This window comes from Vicugna pacos, chromosome 15 (genome assembly GCF_048564905.1).
Source record: "Vicugna pacos chromosome 15, VicPac4, whole genome shotgun sequence".
Lineage (NCBI taxonomy): Eukaryota > Metazoa > Chordata > Mammalia > Artiodactyla > Camelidae > Vicugna > Vicugna pacos.
Window position 1 is genome coordinate 16,922,813 of NC_133001.1, and position 22,507 is coordinate 16,945,319.

Consider the following 22,507-nt stretch of genomic DNA (forward strand, 5'->3'; position numbering starts at 1 on the left):
ATTTTCTGTGATCCACTTGCTCTGTTTTACAATTCCGAATATATGATTACCCTAGGCACAGGAGAGATCCCGTGCCTATCTCTGTGGTTCTGGAAGGGCATGGATTAGTTTTACTCCTGTATCCCATGGACTCAGCCCATAGAGAAGGCTCCATATATGTTTGTTGAATGACTGAATGTTGAATACAAGAGGAACTCACTAGGAATATCTCAAAGGCCTTTCAATATGGCTGGATACAGGAAAACTATTTGGAAATGAGGCTTTGCTTAGCTTTAAAGATTCATGGCTATATTTCAGGTTCCTTGAGTTGATTTTTGAGCTAGGCTCCAGGTGAAGGAAATCTATACATATTTTTTTCACTGTATCCCAAGCACATTTTGGTAATGAAGAAACATTTCAACTAGAAGACAATTCCTTTAACGTTTTGCTAATTATCCTTTGTTCTCTGTGTAAAAGTCTTATCTCTTCGACTAAATTATAAAGTTTTCAAACATAGAGACTGCATATTCTTTATCTTTTCATTCTCTTAGAGCTCCTATTTTGTATTGGGAACATAGAAGCCCCTCAATATTTATTCAGCAGATTTTTGTGGGGAGATATGACTAACCCTCCTAAATTTGTCAGTTTCCTTTGAAAAAACTGCTTTTGTGTGTATCAGTCTAAAAGATGCTTCCTTCCCTTGAATGGATGGATAGTGAAGCTCTTGGACTTGGACTATTAGAAGAAGTGAATGCTAAAGAGAATTTCATTCTGGGAGGAAACCCCATCTCATATTCTTTAACTTGTCTTTCCTTTTGGGAATAGGATTGTGAACCTTGAGTTTCCCGGGATGTCATGATACATCCTGGGGTTCCATCATACAAGGCTCTCCCCCTCCCCTCCAACTCCTGATGTGTCCCTGGAGACTGAAAACATTACTGTGGGAGAGAGGTAAGCTCTTTAAAGCATCCAAGTTTCAAGCTAGATTTAGATGACCTCTCTTAGGCTCTAATATTAAATTTGAGACTCTTGAGAGCATCTGTTGAGGGAATCCATCATCCTTTTATTTTGTATTTCCTGGGTTTCACTCAATATTATGACTCTAGGGGAAAAAAATACCATGACTAGTACTTGAAATGCTGGCACCTATAGTGTCTTGAGTTAATGTTACTTGCAGCTTTATCCAGGAACAATTCTGCCATGAAATACTCCGCTCTAAGAGAAACGAGACTACTGAGAAGGATTCTTTTGAGTGTCTCTGGCATGCCGAGAGGCGATGGGGATCTGTGTGTGTGTGTGTGTGGGAAAGTGAGGGGGTGATAAATTGTGTGCTACCTTTCCTTTAAGAGCATGTCCTTTTATTCCTGACACTTAAAAAGACACTGTCAAAAAGATGTTTTACTGATTTGACTTTCTGTGCAGGAGAACGTGCAACAGTTACCTAGTAAGTGGTTTTATAGGGAGTTTCACCCACACGTTATAATAAACTGAGCCCAAAGATAACATATCTTTTGTGCTTTTACAGTGCTTGGATGATAACTGTGAAAAATTATCTAGTGGAGGTTAGCAAACTGTACCTGTGGTCTTTTTCTCATGACCTCTGTATGATAAAGTTTACTATCTTGGAGCATGATGCATTGTCAAATAATAGGTTTGCTTGTCTGGCCAACAAGAAGTAATTGAGGAGTGTTATAGTTTTACAATCCGTGTTTCAATGACTCTGCTGCTTTTGAGTTGTTAGACCTGAACAAAATGGGTCAATGTTGAAAGAATAAAGTTTTTTCTCTTTCCCCCTCCCCCATCTCCCACCTTCTTTATGGAGGTGTTTTGAAAGGGAAGGGGGCTGGACTACGATGATTCTCTCCCCATGCATCCCAGCTTTCATCTGGGGCTTGAGGTGGGAGATTTTGGTCCTAGTTCAATGACTGAGAGCAAATTTGGACTCGACTTGCCAACAAATATCTATTGAGCACCCTTGCCTTCCTTCTGTCCTTGGAGAGGAAACAGGCTAACAAGCTTATTTTGGTTTAAGGATTCTTTGGACCTCAGATCTATGTCTTTACAGAACAATTTTCCCTGAATGTTCTTGTTGGGAGCAGATTAAAGTTGAGTGACCTGGATGATCCAGGATGGGTAGCACATTAAAGAGCATTTGATTTTGCAACATTCCGTTTTCTCTGGGGTTAGGCCTCGCCTGGCATTTTACAATGTGTATTCCATATGGCACTAGTTCCATGAGATGCTTTGTGATGAAGCGAGTTTGGGAAACACTGTGCACCTATTCTAAATTCTTATTTTAGGTTTGCCTCATGGTGGTGATTAGCGTATTAAAGGCTTGAAGAAGTCTAATAGCAGAGAAACATCTTAGTTTTTGCATTTCCCAAGGATGCTCACAGAATCCCACCCCACCCCCCAATACCCTGCAGAGCTAGTGCACTGCACAATGTATTTGGGGGAATTCTGAAGAACCAAGCTTTTGGTTTTTTATAAATACAGCAATCATACTTTCCAGAAAGAAACTACTGACAGGCCAATCTCTGCTTCCTCCCACCAACACTATACACATACGCACTTGTCTTAGAAATTTTTTTTTCCAATAGCCTATTAAGATAAAAAATTCAGAGCTTTCTCATGCATAGGAAGAGTTATTTTACTGCTTTGGGGGCCAAGGAGATCTTAGGAAAATAAATAAGATAAATGACTAGGATTTACATTTGTGTAGGAATGTTTGATGGACTTATTTATATTTTCTGATGGTATTGGTTACTAGAAATGCAAGGGAAGTATAATGGACTGGTATTCAAAATAAGTGAAGAACTCTTAAAACTCAACAATAAGAAAACAAACAACTCAATTATAAAATATTAAGGCCAAAGACCTTAACAGATACCTCATCACAAGATGTAAGGATGGCAAATAAGCATATGAAAAGATGCTCCACAGCATATGTCATTAGGGAAATGCAAATTAAAATGAGATACCACTACACACCTACTTGAATGGCCAAAATTTGGAACACTCACAATACCAAATGTTGGCAAGAATATAAAGCAACAGGTACTCTCATTCATTGCTGATGAGAATGTAAAATAGTATACCCACATGGGAAGACAGTTTGGCAGTTTCTTACAAACTAAACATACAGTTGCCATACAATCCAGGAATCATGCTCCTGGGTATTCACCTAAAGGAGCTGAAAACTTATGTTCATGTAAAAACCTGCACACAGATGTTTATAGCAGCTTTATTCATAACCGTCTAAACTTGGAAGCAACCATGATGTCCTTCGGTAAGTGAATGGGTAAACTGGTATATCTAGAAAATGGAGTATTACTTAGCACTAAAATGAAATGAGCTTTCAAGCCATGAAAAGATACGGAGGAATCTTAAATGCGTTACTAAGTGAAAGAAGCCAGTCTGAAAAAGCTATACGCCGTATGAGTCCAACAATATGACATTCTGGAAAAGACAAAACTATGGAGACAATAAGATCAGTACTGGCCAGGGGTTAGGGTGGGGAAAGAGATGAAAAGGAGATGCACAGAGGATTTTTAGGGTGATGCTACAATGATGGGTACATTTGTCCAAACCCATAAAATGTACAACACTAAAGGTGAACTTTACAATCAATTATGGGCTTTGGGTGATTATGATGTGTCAGTGGAGCTTCACCAATTGTAACAAACATGTCACTCTCATGAGGAATGCTGATAATGGGAGACTATGCATGTGTGGGGCAGGTGGTATGTGGGAAATCTCTCTACTTTACTCTCAATTTTGCTGTGAACCTAAAACTGCTCTAAAAAAAAAAGTCAGAAAAAAATGCAAGGAGGGGCCTGCTGGGTCTAGGGGAGACTCTACTCTAAACAACAAAAGTGTTAGTTATGATTGGCTAAATTCAGCAATAGGGGTCTGGGGACTAAAAGGGAATGGTGGTCTTTTTCTGGTGTGCTGGCTACTACCTCCATGTGTCCCTCTGGTGGTGGCATCCTCCCTGCAGAAGGAAGGCTGTGTGCCTCAAGTTCAAGGAGCCTAAACACTGCTTTAATACACCTCTAGAAGATACTAACAGAGGGAAGGACAGCTGCTAGATAGAGAGACAACGACAAGACCCCAGAGTGTGTAACTCAGTGGCCAAGAAGTGAACAATGATGGCAGCTTGGGCAGTGTCTGAAGCATGAAGGTGGGGCCTTGGAGATGAGCAGTGGCAGCTGTGAGGCATGCAGGAAGGTGATAGGATTAAATCGGCAGTGCTGTGGGCACTGCCCCCTTCTCAGGGGGTTGGGAATCTTGAAAACGGACCTTGGGTACAGTAGAAACTAACTCCACTATATTAACAGGACTCAATTTTATCCATAGGGGCAAAGCTCATGGACATCCTTCCCATTACTCAAATAATTACACACCCAGCCAGTCCAGCCCAACTATTTCAGAAAGAAGAGACAAGCACCACAGGGAGTGCAGCTGGGACATCCTTTCAGAACCCTTAGGATGGCTGTATTAGTCACCTATTGCTGTGTAACAAATTACCCCCAAACGTAATAGCTTAAAACAACCATAAATATTTACTATCTCCCACAGTAGGTCAGGAATCTGGGAAGCAGCTTAGCTGGGTGATCTGTCTCAGAGACTCTCATGTGGTCCAAGTCAAGAAGTTGGCTGAGACTGCAGTCATCTGGAGGCTTGACTGGGGCTGGAGGGTCCACTTCCAAGAGCTTTTCTCACAAGGCTGTGGGCAAAATCCTGAGTTCCTGGCTGGCTGTAGGTAGGAGGCCTCAGTTCCTCACCATGTGGATCTCTCCGTAGATCTGCCTGAATGTCTTCATCATGTGGCAACTGGTTTTCCCCAGAGCGAATAATCCAAGAAAAATCAAAGAAGAGGCCACAGTGCCTTTCATGACCCAGCCTGGAAGGGCACACACTGCCACTTGGCTGTGTTCTCTTTGTTACAACACATCACTAAGTCCAACTCACACTCATATTAGGCTCCACCTTTTGAAGAGAGAAGTGTCAAAGAAATTGTGGACATATTTAAAAATCATCACTATGGTGGTTCACTGGTATTTAATCCCTTCAAGAGGTTAAAGGGTTAACAAACATGTGCGAGAAGGACTTTATTTGAAGAAAGGTATAGATAAACTTGCTGGCCTGCCCAGAGGTGAAATCTATTGAGAGTCATAGAAATTCTTTATTTACTTTGAAATCAAAAGAAGGGCTCCAGACATGACTGCTTGTTAAACTGGATGAAATTAAAAATAGCTTAAATGTTTGGGAAGAGGGGGGGAGATGATTAGTTCTCAGGATATATTAAATGTCCTCACATAAGAAGGGAGTCAGCTATCGAGAAGGGCTGCTTTGGAAAACATATGCTGTGTCAAACTCCACCAGCAGATGCAGATTCTGCTGCTAAAGTTAGCTCCCTGAGAACAGAGCTGGGTGGGCTGCCATCACAGATGTCTCTGGAACCAGCACCCGAGACAAATAGAATTCTTACCACTGGAAAGCAAGGCCCCACACAAGAGCCTTCTCACCCTGGTGGAGGGGTTGAAGGGAGGTGTGAAGGCAGATTTATGACCCCAAATGCTGACTCTTCTGTGATTCTGGAGGATAACAGATGATTTTTAAGCCACGAGGTGTCCTGGTATTTTGCATTTCTAAATTTGAGAATCCCTCATAAGGTGAATTCTTGTTACTTTAAGCAGAACCCATGCTATGTAAAATCCAAGGCTGGATTGGAAAGGTTTTGAAACGAGTATTTTGAGATTTATAGTCTGAAATGTTGGAAGCAGAGGAGCTAAGTATTCCAAATGCCTAAAACACTAAAAGAGGAGTTAGAAAATGACAATAATGAGAAATGATTTAAATTGTTTCATTAGTGCAGGAACCAAATGCCTCTCTCAAACAAGAAGGGGACCCTGTTTCATGGCAGATGACAGACAGATGATATCACGTGTTGAGCTTCTAGTAGGTAACACAGCAGAATTTTTCCTAGTTTCACAGGATTGAGCCCACAGGGATGCCTCACAAAAGAAGGATTCTCTGATAAATAAAGCTGGGGAATGATGCACACACAGTTCCCCTCTTGGAGAGTCATGGGCACATCAGCATTTTAGTGGCTCTGAGAAGCCCTTAAATGAAGGAATCTGTTTAATTTTGTTTAGCTCCTTAGTTCTCAAACATATAACCATTGACTTTTTTTCACCTCTAAATTACATTAATTTTCAGCTATTTCTATCCCTTTAGAATGTATGTTTCACAAGGGAGGTCTTTGTTTTGTTCACGATTCTAGCCCCAGAATTGGGCTTGGAACTGTTCACACAAGCACCATGAAGTAATGGAGCTTACGCTTTAGGACAGCCCTTCTGAGTCCCTGTATCTAATTCTATGTTCACTGTTTTGTGTTCTTTCCCTTAAAGAGGACCTCTAAGATCATTATAAACTTCAGGTCCCACAAAACCTGGATTTACCCTTGCCTAGAATACATGAGGTACTCAACAAATATTTATTGAATAAATGAACAAACAAACAGGTATTAGTGTTCCTTGGAATACACATTGGGAAATACCATTGTAGAGACAGGAGATGCCAGGCAGGAGGGCCCAATCATTAATGTTCACATTAGATTGAGGAGGTAGGTGAGGAGAATAAAATCTCTCCTCGGAAAGAAAATGACTGCAGAATAGTGGAGCTGGAAATAAAGTCCAACTGATTTATGATTGACAACTGGGGCTCACCAGTGTCTTGTGCTCTCATGGGTTAGGATTTATCCGATGTAATGTTGGAGAATTTCAACATGAGGGCTCAGAGGGCAGACGAAAATCACAATACAAGCGTTAATCATCTCACTCAGCCACAGACTTTCCTGAGGAGAATCCTGGTGTTCCCAGACAGAGACCCTCAGCAGCTCCCTGGGCTGGCCACTGCCCTGTCAGCCTGGAATGGGTTCCCTCTTAGATGCGGCAAATTGGATTCTGACAGTGCTGGATCATGAAGAGAGTTCCACACAACTCAGGGATTGTCCCATCTGACTCTTCCCACCAGTTTTTCCCCTTCCAGTTCTTAACTCAGGTTTGATCCTTAAGCAAGGAGGTAGAGTTTTAATAGTCCCATTAGACCTCAGATGCCCAGATGAACATTGTCTTTTAAAGACAGTACTTTGGGGAGCAGCACATGGGCTCCAATACAGCTGTTACTAATAAAAATGTTTGTGGCCCTCTTTTGGAATTGCCTTTTGTGTCAATTAAGAGGTGCACGAGACAAAACCATCTCCTTGGCCATATGTTGTTTTTGACCAAAAATGGTTTCACTCAGCTTCTCCTGAAAAATGTCCCAGCATATTCAGCTGGATTGATTTTAGAATCATGTTAGGATTTTTATTCAAATTCACACAAATCTGCTGTCAAAAGACAAAAACTTGCCAGTATTGAGACTGTTCCAAAATATATGCCATGTGATATGAAAGCAACTCCCTAAGAGGAGACCAAAACCACAGTGAGCCTGGACAGCATCTCCACAGAGCTTGCAAGCTTCTAGGAGAGCTGCCTTTAAGGGGATAGCCTTTGCTGTCATTTGTCATTCAAGTTCTGATAAGAGTTTTCATTCGTCTGAATCCTGACTGTTCATCAAAATCACCCAGGGAGCTCTGTAAACCCTCCACGCTCAGACCCACTTCCCAGAGGTTCAGATTCAACGGGTATGGGGCAGAGCCCAGGTATCAATTTTCTAGTTGCGTGTGCGCACGTGTGTACGATTTGAACGTTCAGCCAGGATTAACCTCTATGTTAAAGAAACAATCTTATTAACTATGGTCACAGTTGTTCCTGTTTTAATTTTTCTATTGAGATAGAAATCTGTTGCGACTCGTCCAAGAGGCACCACTGAGGATTAATCAAACACAGATGGGGGAAAAGTTTTGTGGGCACTGTCGTTAGCAAACCTGGCACTGTGTGCCACAATCACTAGGGGGCAGACTAACACATTAATAAGTGCGCAAAGAAAGTAGTTTTCAAGAGGAAAAACAATCCCAGGAAATAAAAAGAGAAGTGGTAGGAGGTTTTGTTTGTGATCCTCATTTTACTAAGTCTCTCAAATACCACGATTTCTTCAAAGGTACCGCCACGGAACCGTCAGCGCAAACACTAGAAGAGGGGAAAGGTGCTGATGTATTTTGAGCACTGTTGGGTGTCACGCATGGTGTTGAGTGCATTGCATCCATCATCTCATTTAATCCTTTATGACCCTATGGAACCATTATCACTGCCTTTTTATAGGTAAGGAAACCTTTTACACATGACTGAGGCCGGAGGCAAAGTCACTTACTCAGTGTGACACAATGAGTAAGTATTAACAGTAGATCAGAGTTTAAAATTCAGGTCTTTCTGATTCCTAAGTTCATGCTCTTTCTTTATGCACACAATCTTTCTAGAGAAGGATGATGTTTTAGTGTGTGAATTTTCGCTTTTGTTTTTGTCATCACAGATCAGATGGATTAAGTTTGGTGCTATTTTTGTCATTTGCTGAAGAATGAATGCATGCATACATGAAAGTCTTGAGATCTAAATTACATTCTTGGATCTGAAACATTAGCCATAGAATCTTGTCTAAGTCCTGTCTCCTCTTTGGGCCACATCGTCCTTAACAGTAAGTTGGAAATGATGGTTCTACATGATACAAAGATTCCTTCTGGATCCAATACTTCTAGGACTCAGCTTTTACCCGCTCACTGGATAGATGAATGTGAGGAGAGACCCTGGGGTTCAGTTGGGGTGTCAGAGATCTACAGAGGGAAATGGCAGGGGAGACCCTCAGAACCTGAAGTGGCTATAAAAGAGCCCAAGAAGGAGAAACATTACTGCTGATGGCGAGGAGGCCTGAATGTGGGAAGAGGAAATGACATGAAAGAAACTGGAGAAACATGTAACTTTAAATGAATCTTTGTTGCTTCATCTTTTAAAGTAAAAAAGAGATGGTCTGACTCTAGAGGGTGAATTAGTTAAATGAATTAAATATAATTACAGAATTTCACCATGATCTGAGAAAGAGGTGATTTGTTTAATTCTTTGTTTTATGTATCATGGAAGGGGGGTGGTAAATTTCTCCCATCCTTGGCCTTCCTGACTGCAATCACAGGGCCAAACCATCCACATGGGACTGTCAATGAAGGCAGAGTTGGAGGGAGGGACAGAGAGGGCTTTGCTTATTGTACTGGCTTAAAATAGCTATTCAGGTAAGTTTTGTATACAATCCTCAGTCTCCAGCTGTGTGCAACACATACTGTGCAATCATCACTCTCAAAGAGTATGTGTAAACACACGCTGATCACTAATGATACTTTTGAAAGATTAATTTTAGTTCTTAGGGACTTTCCTGATTTGTCTCCAGACACACCAAAAATAACTTCACTTACTGTCCAGTTTATGACCATAATCACAAAAGCACGTGGAGCATGGCTTCACATCATTTAGGGAGGAACCTCCCAGGGAGATCCCCCCAAACCCAAGTAGAATATAATCAAGAAGACATATTGGTCATTACTCACCTGTGGATGAGGAGCTTAATAATTCAAGACCAGCTTCTGAATTCAGCCTTGTTTCTGCCACAACCACTGCTGGGAAATCATGAATAGGAAGAAAAATCAGTATCAGTCCTTTCCTTGCAGCTCTGTGTCAGGGCCAGAAGAGTCCAGAGAGTTAGGGTCCCTCCCAGGAGCTGTCAACGTGGCTGGGTCAGATATTCTATTCCTTCCTCCAGATCTCTGCCTTCATCTGTGTCCTGGGAGGCTGTCCTTCACAGACTGATGACCCCAGCTCCTTTGTGCTGTGGGTTGGCCAAGAGGAGGCACCAGCAGGAGGTCAGAGGGCAGGAGAGAGAGCTTTGATTCTGGCAGGGGTTGTGCCTCTCTGTGAGGACAGGTCCTGCTGGGCAGCACCCTCCTCGTGCGGTGACTCCAGCTCTCACTGGCTTCTAGTAATACGATTCCTCAAGCTGATGGTTGGAAACTGCTGCCCTCTCTTGCTGCTCCTGGGGCCTCTATACCTCTTAGGGTTCATTTAATCCCGACTATGCCTCTGTAAAGAGCCCCTTCATTAAACTCCTTAGTCAAATCCTTCCAAGTGGGTTCTGATTCCTGCCAGGCCTTGCCTGATATCCCAGTCTTTGCCCCTCTACCACAGCTGTCTCTCCTCCAGGTCTGAACCCTCATCAGCTGAAGCTGCTGCCGGCTGCTGGTCCACTCTGGGGAGCACCTACACTCCTCTGGGACCTCTCTCCTCTGCCCTGCCACACACTTCAATCTGTCTCTTCTCCTCCCAACTCTCTCCGTTCCAGGCTATCACTCCGTTTACTGGCCTTCCGTTCTGAAGTTTCTGTCCTGGTTCCTGACTTGGTTATAACTCCTTACAGTGGATCAAAGACGTCTATAAGGCTTCTGCTATGTGCCTGAGATTATACTAAATGCATTCATACATGTTATCTCAATTAATCCTCATAATTATCTGATGGGATCAGTATTATACTAAGAAATGAAAAAACAAGCTTCTGCCTTACCAGAAAAATTCCCTCCTTTTCTGCTAATAGCACCCGCGTTTCCTCTGGGACACTACTCTTCTCCCACTCTCAGTCCTTGTAATTCAACTGAGGCCAACTCCACCCAACTCCCTGGTCAGTTAGAAACATCATGACTGGCTCAGAGATATACAAATCACATACCAATGTTGGGCCAATGATAGTTAACTCTGGGTCTTTGATGGGACCATCAGAAAAGGAGCTTTTCTTCTTCTGGAGTTGCTAAGCAGAGAGACTTGCTTCTGCTGGTGGACTTGCTGCCACCTGATAATAGAATCTACCTGGGAGTGATGCCAACCCCAGAAGGAAGCAGGGTTAAAGACTGAGACGCAGCCACGTGGTGGCATGAAGTCATACCTTAAACTTCTGGGTTGAGATAGAGGCAGCAAATTCCCTTTGCAATTTAAGCTAATTTGAATTGGGTTTCTGTCACGTGAAACCAGAAGACTGTTGAATGATACAGAGATTAAGTAACTTGTTTTATGTCACGTATCTGGTAACTGGTGGAACTGGGCTTGGTTTGCCAAGGAGTCCGAGTCTCTCAAGGCGCCTGAGGGTACTAATAGCTATAAAAGCTACACACATGTTCAGCATTCCTCCCTGGTGTTTTGCATTAGAGCTTGAAGTAGGATTCATCAAATGAATCATTTCTTGCCTGGGTGTGATCTTGCTTCCAAGTTGCAATGTAATCATTATGCCCATTTTTAGTGACTTTCTGGTAGAAATCTTCATGGTCTTCCTCAAAGGAACTTGAGCTCTATGGCTAGTTGTTTCTTAATATCCATCTTCCTTCTTCTTTAGTGACAGAATCTTGCACATTTAACTGTTTGCATGGTTATCTTGCACATTTAACTGTTGCACATTTAATACAAGACCGTATTTTTGATGGAGCCGTCTTTCTTGATGTTGACTAAATTCTAACCAATGGGATGCAATCATAAGAGGTATGTGAAACTCCCAGGCAGTATCCTTAAAGGGAAAAGTATGTATGTCCTCCAGCTATTTCTCCTTTATGTTGGCTGGAACATAGATAATTGCTAGACTCAAGCAGCCATCTTAGACCATGGAGTACAAGACATGTGTTAAGGATGATAGAGCAACAAAATAGGAGCTTGGGTCCCTGATGATCTTTAGGTTTCCATGTAAACCCCAAACTGCCTATATTGTATTGAGACAAGTGCCTCCTTTCATTAATGCCACTGTTTTTGTATTGCTACTACGGTTGTCATCACTAGCAGCTGAACCTAATCCTAACTAATACAGGTCCTTTCTATAAATCATGTCAAGGGGAAGGGCAAGAATCTTCCACAGCTTTGGTGACAGATCAGCAGATGGGTCCTGAACAGTCTGAGGGCTTATGAATATCAGAGTGACTGGCCTCAGAGGTGGGTTTATGTGATGCTAAAGATTTGTAGGGACCGATCCCACAGGACCTGGGGGGATTTTGTGTTTATAATTTGTATTCTTTTTCTTCAGTGTTACAAACTTCAGACTCCACAAAAACCTGGATCCAGTGATGGCACTGCTGTTTTTTGTCTTGACTTATAAGGGTGTAATTCAGGGAAACCTCAGGACATCTCAGGAAGGAGGGTCTGACCTTGTGCCTAAAAACATCCTGTTCCCTCTGTCTGACTCCTATCCACCCTAAGGATCTCCCCCAAATCTTGTCTCCTTCAGGAAGCCTTCCCTGAATGTCAAGAACAAGCTTGTGTCTTTCTCCTCCACTAGTGGTCCTCAGGATTCACTTCATTTCCTGTTCTCAGCTGGATATTGTAGAAGGTGCACTGGCCTTGGAATCAGTAGGCCTGGCTTGACTTCTAAAGAGACACAACACTTTGACTAAGTAACTTAGCCTCTCTGGGCTTCAGATGTTTTTTATCTACAATGAGAGAATGATAGCACTTGCTTTAACTAGTTAGCCGGAGGAGGAAATTAGATAAAATACGTGCAACTATTTGCTTGATGATGAAGTGTGATAAAATTAAGCATATTATGATTACTAATATCACAGCCCTAATTCCAAGGCTGGTCCTTCCCTTAGCTTTAATGTCATCAGATGGGGCCCACAGATATTCAGTCACCTCCTGCTGTATATTGTTCTCTAATTTTTTTGTGTCACATTTTATTTTTACAAGTAGACTGGCATGTCCCAGGAGGCCAGGACCATGTTTTATAACCTCTGAGCACCTAGAACAGGGCTGGGCATACAGAAAGTATTTTAGGTACAAAAAGAGGCATAGAGGGAGTCAGTGTTGCTATCCAACAAAAAATAACTTGTTGGTAAATGTACTATTGCCTTGGGTCTAGCTCTTTGCTATATTTTTTTCAGGAGCTGATTGGACTTGGTGAGGCAAACTCACATCAAACAAGCTCACAGGAGACTGATGTATAGCAGCCAGGTGTCAGCTTATTAGTTTAAAGTGGGGAAGTGCTGCCTGCCTAGCCCCTTCCTGGTACCTGCATGCCAGGGAGGACAGATTTTTATTGAGAAGGTTGCTTGGTTAACCTGGAATCATGCTGTGGAGAAGTAGCCTGTTTTGAGGAGTATTCAATCTTGCCTGTTGTGTGGCTTCATGAGTCATGTCTGACCAACAACAGAGTCCACTTCTCCTGGGAACAGAAAGTTCATTTCCCCTGGACATAGTGCCTCTCCTGCTTGAACCTCAGTGAGTAAACAGGGTCAACTTCCCACTCCACAGACTTCCCTTTTTAAACATAGACATGCTTTCTCTTAACAGTGAACAATATAATTGATTCTTCTGCTTATTAAGTTACAATCATATTAATTTTGCTTCCCCAGAATCTTAGCTCAGGCTGCTACAACAGAACTCCATAGACTGGATATTTATCCAAAGAACAAGAGAAGACTAATTTGAGTGTATGTCTATGTATATATGTACATGTGTGTGTGTGTATCTCCCTATATTCATTGCAGCATTACTTACAATAGGCAGGATATGTAAACAATTTAAATGTGTCTATTATTGGATAAATGGATAAAGAAGATGTGGTATATATACTCAGTGGAATACTACTCAGCTATTAAAAAAGAATGAAATCCAAAATCCTGCCATTTGTGATGACATGGATGGACCTTGAAGACATTACAAAGTGAAGAAAGTCAGACAGAGAAAGACAATAATGTGTGATTTCACTCATATGAATCTAAAAACAAACCAAAAAACCCAACAGAAGCAAAGAAACAAAATAAAACCAAAACAAACTCATAGATACAGAGATCAGATTAGTAGTTACCAGAGGGGAAGGGGGTTGGGGGAGGGTGAAACAGGTGAAGGGGGTCAACTGTACAGTGAGGAATGGAAACTAGACACGTGGATCACTCTGTAATGTGTATAAATGTCAAATTATAATGCTGTACACCTGGAACTTACATAATTTTAAAAAATGCCCTAGACTGAGTGGCTTAACTGAAACTGATTTCTCACAGTTCTAGAGACTAGGGAGTCCAAGATCAAGGGGCCAGTTGGGTTCCTGGTGAGAACTCTTTTCCAGGCTTGTAGACAGACTTCTTGCTGTAACCTCATAGTGGGGAGAGAGACTGAGAGAGGAGACAGCTCTGGGGTCTCTCTCTCTTCTAATCCTATCATGGAGGCTCTACCCTCAGGAACCCATCTAGATTAAGTACATCTCAAGGGCCCTAATACCCTCCCACCCACCTCATAAGACCATCACATTGGGAAGCTGGGGCTTCAATATATGAATTTGGTATGGGACACAAGTCTGCAGCCGATAGCACTAAGATTATACTCTACTTCATCATCTCAGGTAGTGTTTGTCTGTGTGTCTGTCTGTCTGTCTATCTATCTATCTGTCAGCTGTGACTTGAAATTCCTAGTATTTTCAGTTTCCTCATTATGCTGAAAGTATGGCTTATGTGTGCTTTATTTGCTCTCCTTGTGGGTGTTTGTGGCTTTGGGGGGATGCGAGGGAAGATTCTGATTTAGGGGCCGCCATTATCAATTGGGCTTCAAGACTCCCAAACTTCTCAATCTCTTGGACTTCTCCCATAAACGAGTAACCATATCCGATATGCGCAACTTAAAACAGAAAGTTTAACTAGTTTAACTCGTGCAGAGAAACCTGATTTTAAGTTTTTGAGGACATGTCACGGCTGTCCCACATTCAGGGATTCTGGGACTATCTGTATGTTGAATAATGTTTGTGGTGTTGATCCTTGGACCCTATCCTCTGTCTTTCAGCCTTACCAGTAGGGACCGACTTGTTGATTTTTATTGCCACCTGTTTTCAGCACACCTGAAATGGATCATCTGAAAATTCACTGAGCCTTGAGCCATAATCCAGTGCAGTTAAAAGGCACTTTCTCTCCTGCTGAGAAATTAACACCTTCTTCTTTGTCCCAACTTTCTGGGATCATTTCCAATATGTCCTGGCTGGGAGTTAATTAAATCTGTGTTGACACATACTCAATTTCAAGTGGCTTTGCACATACAGGAAACCTGTTGAGATTTTCCCCTTTGGGGTCTGAAACCACTGATCCATCCTTTTATCCCAGTTTTCAGGGTAAGTTTTCCACTCACCAGGAAAGGATAGAATTTAAAATGAGAAATTTACGGGATTTACCACCCTAAGAAAATCACGGTCTCCCACTTTCCTATAAAGCTTTCTAAATTTCAAGACCTGCCTTCTGCATAAAACTTCGTATTTTCTATTAAAACAACTGGATTTATGATTACATGAAGCTCTCAGAGGCAGGGCAGAAGCAAATAAGTAAGGCTAGAATCCTCAACTCCACAGCACCACAGCAGCTGTTTCAAGAACACAGTACTCAAACCAGAGTCAGAAGATCTAAATGTAGGTCAAGTAATTTAAAATTCTGATTGGATATTGCATATGCACAGCCAGAAGCTGGGATTTTTGTTTTTTTTTTTTCCCCATCAAGAGTTAGAAATTTGGGTGGGTTACAAAAAAAGTTATTAGCAGCAACATCTAGAATCTTTGGTTCACCCCAAGAGGCCCATGTCAGCCTCATCTGATGCCATGGGCTTGTTTTAGTGTCTAGAGTGCCACTGGTGCACAGCGTGAGCACTCCTCCATACTGAGCTGTGGCCAAGGTGCTAAAATGCAGGTGTGTCTTGTTTAGTCTGCCCAATATTCTCTCCCTCTTTTTAAAAATGAGCCAACTTAAAAAAATTAGAACAGGATTTTGTGTTTTTCTTGAAACTCTGGTGCTCTAGCAACACCAACATCCCTACTTGGTAACAACGGGGTGTCGATGAATGGTGCTGCCCCCTTAGGATGGGGTATGTATGTCCAGTTTACCAGTTCCCATACAGCTTACTTCATTCGTTTACATTTCCGGTTAGATGTACGATGTGCCACTCCCCATCCAGCAATGTCCTACACCAAAGGCTCAGTAAATGGCCTTGAAATGTGTCTGAAATGTGTGCCTGTGTGTGTGCATGTGTACGCATGTTGCATGCATGTGTGTGTGCCCATGCACAACTGAGTGTGGGAAGGAGCAGGAGTGGGGAGTGGATGAAGGGTGGGCATTAACAGAGACAAGAGGAAAAGTGTCTTGGGGGAGGGTATATAATGCATGCCAAGAAATACAGGGCTTTGTCATCAGATGACAATGGTTCATTTAGAAATATTTCCCTCACTTCCCAAGGACAAGGAGCAGGGTTGGTTAGTGGATTGCATTCTTGCCCCCAAGGCCCAGGAATCTGCAGCGACAGCTCTGAGTAATGAAGGCTGGGGTGAGCGGCCTCATTTAGTGAAACACTGGATACCCACCAACCCTTCTCTGACATCCATTTTCTTTAAGTCTGTCCCTGTTTCTAACTCAGAATACTCTCGGCATGTCACATGGCATGGATGGGAACGTGAAAGGCGATGTAACAGAGAGAGTGGTAAAGAATATTGGACCTGAAGTCAAACAGGCGTGGGTTCAAGTCTGCGTCAAACTCCCCTCCCCAAGCTTAGCTGTGTGACCATAGGAAAGCTGTTTAATCTCTTCTAGCTTTGGTTTCTTTGCTGAAAGTGAGGATAATCATGGTCTACACCTTAGAGTTTAGAGGAGTAAACAGCGCCTGGCATTTGTAAGTGCTCTGTACATGTTCCCTATTATTATCCCAAAGTTCAAAGCTAAGCAAATTTCCCAATTTGTAACTTTCCTGAAGATGGTTTTTAACACTGTGTTCTGCACAATCAGAAGACCATTGGCTTAGCTGTTTCAGATGAAGTGCAGTACTCAGTTCCCCAATACTACAATTATTTTCCATATTTTGGGGCATGGCTATGCAGTGGTGACCCACGGGGAGGCTACAGAACAGACTTCTATTTGTGTGCTGCGGCCCTCTTTATTTGGGAGTGAGGAGCTGGCTCTGGTCCCTGCTGTGTCACACCAACTCTCAGATCACTTACCCTTGTTAAAAAATGCCATCTGCCTCAGTCCTCTCTGCAGAAAGCCTCCCTGACTCCCATCAGGGTGTCCAGGGAGCTTCCTGACCACGCTGCTCAAACTTAACCATGCTGGCTGCCCACATCACAGCGGGAGGGGTTGGCTCAAAACCTCACACCAATTTTCCTCTCCTCCTCCCTCAGAAACCTGGAACTTCTCCCAAGTGTAGATAGAGACCCGCTTTGGACCTGATCTAGAGAAAATTCCTTATTGCCCAACATATGAAATTGAAGACTCCTTGCTTATCCCATCTCCTCCCCTCTCCCTCCCCTTTCCAATCATAGAAAGGCAAGATGAAATGCAGCATTAGCCCTTGTTCCTGCAGCCCAGCTCCTTGGATGAGCATGTCAGGCTGGATACTGTAGCTAAACATAAATGAACGGTTATTAATGATGGTCATAATGTTTTCTAGCAGTTAGCTGGCTGTGATTCTAGGATTTTTTTTTCCACTGTGTTTTGAAGGGTTAGGTTATTTAAACTTACCATCAAATAGAATCAAATCAAAGTGAGGTAATTTTTCTTAAACACTAATCATTTTAAGGCTATTGAACTAAATATAGAGGCAGTTCATTAAATCATTAAAACAGCCTGCAATAATGCTCACAAAGTCATTATGGAGCTATTCCCTAGCCAGAGAGGTAGTGTTGCCTTAAGCACAGTTTAATCAAATTAGATGGTGGGCTATGTCATGGGGTTTCTCCTATTGATATTCATTAAAAATACATGATTTATCACTAATCTCTGTGAGGTAGATCCCACTCTTTCAAATGAATTTTGTAAATGTCAAGGGGAAGAAAACAGAATGGTGTATTGTTATAATAATTTAAGAGTCGTGTGATCACATTTACATTTTATATACTATGCAATTTAGGAACAGATAATAGCTTTAACAAGGCTAAACTTTTTTCCTTAGTTAAAGTTAGAACAGAAAGGCTGAACCCTGAGGATTAGCCATTATATTTTATTGTAGAATGGGCCCCAACATTTGAATTATCTTTTCGAAGAATGGTAGCTTGGCCCATTGTTCAGCTACTGCTTCTCTCAGATTCTTTGGTGGAGGGATTTCTACGTAAATTCACACTGTCCTGATCAGTCAGAATAAGATTCCTGTTTTCAGATCCTGTCCTGATTTGGCAGTTGGGAGAGGCGGCTGGTTTTCTGGCTCCCACTTCATCCTCCACCGCTCTTTGGCCTCAAGATCTCGCCCTCTCAAACCCTTGTGAAATTTGCTGGCTCTTTCTTCTCAGTGGACTGTAAAGCGCTGATAACAGTTTAAAAGGGTTACCCCACCCAGAGGTATTTGCATGTTAACTGGGATCAAAGCTGAAACTAAAGGGATTAAGTTCTAATAGTAGAATTTTAAGCATCAACCCATGGGTGCAAGAGGATTTTTCTACTGCCAGAGGGAAGCCTCTAGCCTTGATGGGTGAAGAGGATGGTCCACGGTGGGCACAGACGGGCCAAAGGTGGGTGGAGTGAAATCTGGCAGCAAGTAGACCAATATTGCTTTTCCATTTTCCATGTTGTGCTTTTTCCTTTTTTAAAACTGTGAATTGAGCTTTCTCGGTTTCAAGAACTTTCTTCCTAAACAAGTATCTTTCTAGGGGGTATACTTTGAAATATTGATATTCTGACTAGTCCTTTAAAGATTTTTTCCCCCCAAAACTGGGGACTAACACTTGAAACTCAAATTTACAGTTTGGTTTAAAACTCTCAATCTTGTCTTTAAAATACCCCTGAAGGAAGAAAGACACTTAAAGAAGGAGCAGTACCCCTCTTTTTTGATACGAAAATGTGCCTGTTCATAGCAAGACACATGAGATGTCTCCCTACACTTAAAACGCTTATCAAAAGCTTTTCAGAATATGACTTGCAGCCAGAATGGTCAGAATCACAGACAGAGGCACTCGATTTGTGTAAGATAGGAGGCTTTTAGCATCTTGGCCATTTAACCTAATATAAAAGAGAAACACAGCTTAAATGAAATCCTACTTATTTTACTCTGCTATATTGCAGAATAATGGAATGCCCACCCTTTTCTACACAGATCTCTAACTTGACTCTTGGCTCAGTGGGAAGCTCTCAGAACCATTTCCAATGCCAAACTCAAGATACAATAGGGTCTGGCCATTAGCCATGGAATCTCCTGCCTGTGAAATAATGGAGATGTGAACAGGATGGTACTGAATTATTAGCAGGAACTGACTTAACTTCTCGAAATAATAAACGAGGGTCCTAGCAAAGCCTCTTGTTAAGTAGCTAAGTGTCTAATTCACCTGGGATATTGTTTCAAAATTCATTTCATCTTTGGTAATTTGATGAAAGGAAGCACTGTACTGGCAGTTTCTCTCGTGCAAGGCTGCACGCACCTAAGGGCAGGGCAAATTTATTTTGATGATTTATGCCTGCAAGTTTCGTGGCTTAATGGGAAAATGCTAGATATATTTGAGATGATACTGCTTTCTCCCCCCTCTTCATTCATCAGGTAAACACCTTGATTACCTGCCTTCCAACTTTGTGCTCAGTAGAACTTATGTTATCTGCTGACACTCTGAAAACATTATTCTTGCATATTTGTGGTTGGAGAAGCCCAGCAGTCACACGGTGACTGATTTCAGGTGGGCAGTGCTCGGTGTGCATTGTTTAACTCACAGCTCTTTTCAAAGATGGATAATGGGAGGCTGGGAGAGTAAACAGAATGAAATGGAATATTTTCCCTTATGCTCCCATGGTACCCCTAAAATCTCACCAAGAACTGCAGGAACAGCTTTGCTGCCATTCACTTGAAGGATAGGGGACTTATTTTCATAGTTTATTAAATCTGTTAAAAATGAGAGGACTGAAATTAGAGATCATGGAATGAAGAGAGTTGAACAGGATGAGGGTAAACAGCTTATCCTGGTTTTCCTGGGTCTGTCCCCGTTTCAGCACTGAAAGTCCTGCCTCCTTGGAAACTCCTCAGTCCTGGGCAAACCCACATGGATGGTGACCCTAAGCACGCTCTTGCCTTTGTTCTCCTTAACCCTTTAAAAGACCTGGGTGAGCTAAGAGCCACTTGCATTTTAAATAAATAAATATATATGTATAAACTCTTTACACCGAAAACATCTCCTTTTAAAGCATTCCACTCTTAGGGGAAAGGGGTGGGGGTGTAAATTAGGAGTCTGGAATTACCATATAGACACTACTATATGTAAAACAGATCAACAACAAGGACCTACTTTGTAGCACAGGGAACTACATTCACTATCTTGTAATAATAATGGAAAATTCCTTCCTATAATGGAAAAGAATCTGAAAAACAACATAAATGTACATGTATAACTAAATCACTCTGCTGTACACCTGAAACTAACACAACATTGTAAACCAACTATACCTCAATAAAAATAAGTAAATTTTTTAAAGAGAGAGAGAAGGTAGAGAAGTTACCACAGTAGGTTATGGGTGAAAGGAAGGGAGAAGATGCAGATTCTAGGGAATACAAGGTTGTAGTGATGATTCTGTGAGTGGAGGACTGATAAGCATTTTCAATTTGATTCATGTAAAATTCTGGAGAATGCTAGTACTTTATAATGTCTTAAATCAGTCAAGTGGTTGCCTGCCAATAGTGTTGAAGAGGAGGAATGTATTACAAAAAGATTTGGGAAAACTTTGGGGATGATCAAATGTCATTATTTTAATTGTGCCACGATTTCACTAGTGTATATATATGCCAAAGCATCGAATTCTGCACTTCAAATATGTATAGTTTGTGGTACATCAGCTATACTGCAGTAAAGTTGTTAAAAAAAAGAAAAGCATTCCACTCCTACTCTTAGTAAGTTGAAACATTTAAATAGACATTTCACCTATTAATAAAAATGATTTTTTTACATCTATAATCCTCTTAATTAAATAAATTTCAGTTATTGTCCCATATAATCCTCAAAATTAGGGCAATAACCCCATTTTAGAGAAAATAAAACCGAGGCTGAAAACAGTAGTCAGTTTTCCTAACTCCACTTTTGTCCTGTCCTCAGGGTGTTGGAGAGCCACACTGCCCACCTTTCCTAGCTCTGAAGCCTTCATTTAGCAAGTATCCACAGAGCACACCCTCCACACCTAGAACATGGTGAGGAGGACACAGCTTTCAAATCTGTCCTGTTGATCTTCTGCACCAAGCCTTCTTCCAGGTCCAACTCAGAAACTATAACATTGCCTTCAATCCCACAAACAAACCAACAACCAGAGAACAATTAAGTTCTGCAGATTTTAACTGATGCCATGGTTGTTTGAGAACCCAAAGACAGTGGAGCGAGTCTCCTTGGCAAAGTGCTTGGGATGTGAACAGGTGTGTGGAAGTGTGTGCACGTGTGTCTTCTAATAACAACCCTCGTTTTCACTGCCCTGTCTCAGTGCACTGGAGGAGTGGTTATGGTCAATCATGTTATTGTTAAAAGGAAGTCTATCTCTTTATTGACACCATATAGACTCTTTCAACATATAATGGTGTCATTAACCTTCATGTGGTCACTAGCCAGCCCCTCCCCACAATGTCTCTAAGAGTTTGAGCTCCCTGGGATGTAATTAACCTTAGACCCGATTCTGCCTCTTTTGTCATACACTTGAAGTCTCACCCAAGGTCCCGACCCCACACTCACCGTGGGTCTTGGAGATGCAGTTTCCTGTTGGATGTGGTGTGTGCCAAGGTCCTGCAGGGAAAACAGACACACACGTTATTAGCAAGAGCATCTAGCATGGGGCTACATACAGGTGGCAGCTTAATAAGTACTCTTGGGTGACAGAATTGAGTTGTCAGGCCCTCTGTTCATTAATTCTTTTTCTGTCATGGTTTAAGAGATAGGATGAGACAGCCAGAAAAATAAAAAACCAAAAGCTCTTAAAGCCTGGCCTTCAGTTGAACAGAATAGAAAAGAGTGTTTCAGAAAGATGAGGGAGGTTAGAGTCATTTGCATGGAACAGATGACCAGTGGATCCCAAACTCTCTGGGCATGGTCTCCGAAAGCTAGTTTTTAAACTGAAAGACAGTGAGGGTTTTCTTTTCCAAAATTTGCCTTTTTTCCCCCTTACATGTAATAACTAGCTTTCATGGTCAATAGCACATATCCCTCTAGGATAACAAGGACCTGTCTTTTCAGTGCTTATTCCCAGTGCTGAGTACATAGCAGATGCTCAATACATATCTGCCGAATAAATGAATATCATAAGCCCTGGCAAAAAGGGATTAAAAGTAATATTTATTGCTTAGTACAGACTGCTATATACCATCATAGGTGACAGAAGCTGCACCTGTATGAAGCATGTTTAATGAAACCTTGGATGGTCATATTAACCACTGTCCACACTTCTTACTCTGCTCTAACTAAGCCTTGAAACTTCTTCCTCTACTCAACAACTGAAAAATCTGTGGAGTGGCATATGGGCCATGCTTAGCATTTGACCTACAATACAAATACTTAATGATGGAGAAACTACATGGTTCATGTTCCTAGAATGTTGAGGAATAGGGGAAGATAGGTT

General features: G+C 41.8%; 1 long non-coding RNA gene across 3 annotated transcripts in view; it reads right to left on the reverse strand.

The window, feature by feature from the left end:
* LOC140685678 (uncharacterized) overlaps nt 1-22,507 on the reverse strand; it is a 56,818-nt gene that overhangs the window by 4,816 nt on the left and 29,495 nt on the right. For all 3 annotated transcript variants that reach the window (XR_012058977.1, XR_012058974.1, XR_012058975.1), the window contains exons 4-5: nt 21,628-21,678; nt 9,518-9,586 (exon numbers count right to left, since the gene is read on the reverse strand). This is a non-coding gene — a long non-coding RNA (uncharacterized lncRNA). The remainder of the gene's footprint in view (nt 1-9,517; nt 9,587-21,627; nt 21,679-22,507) is intronic.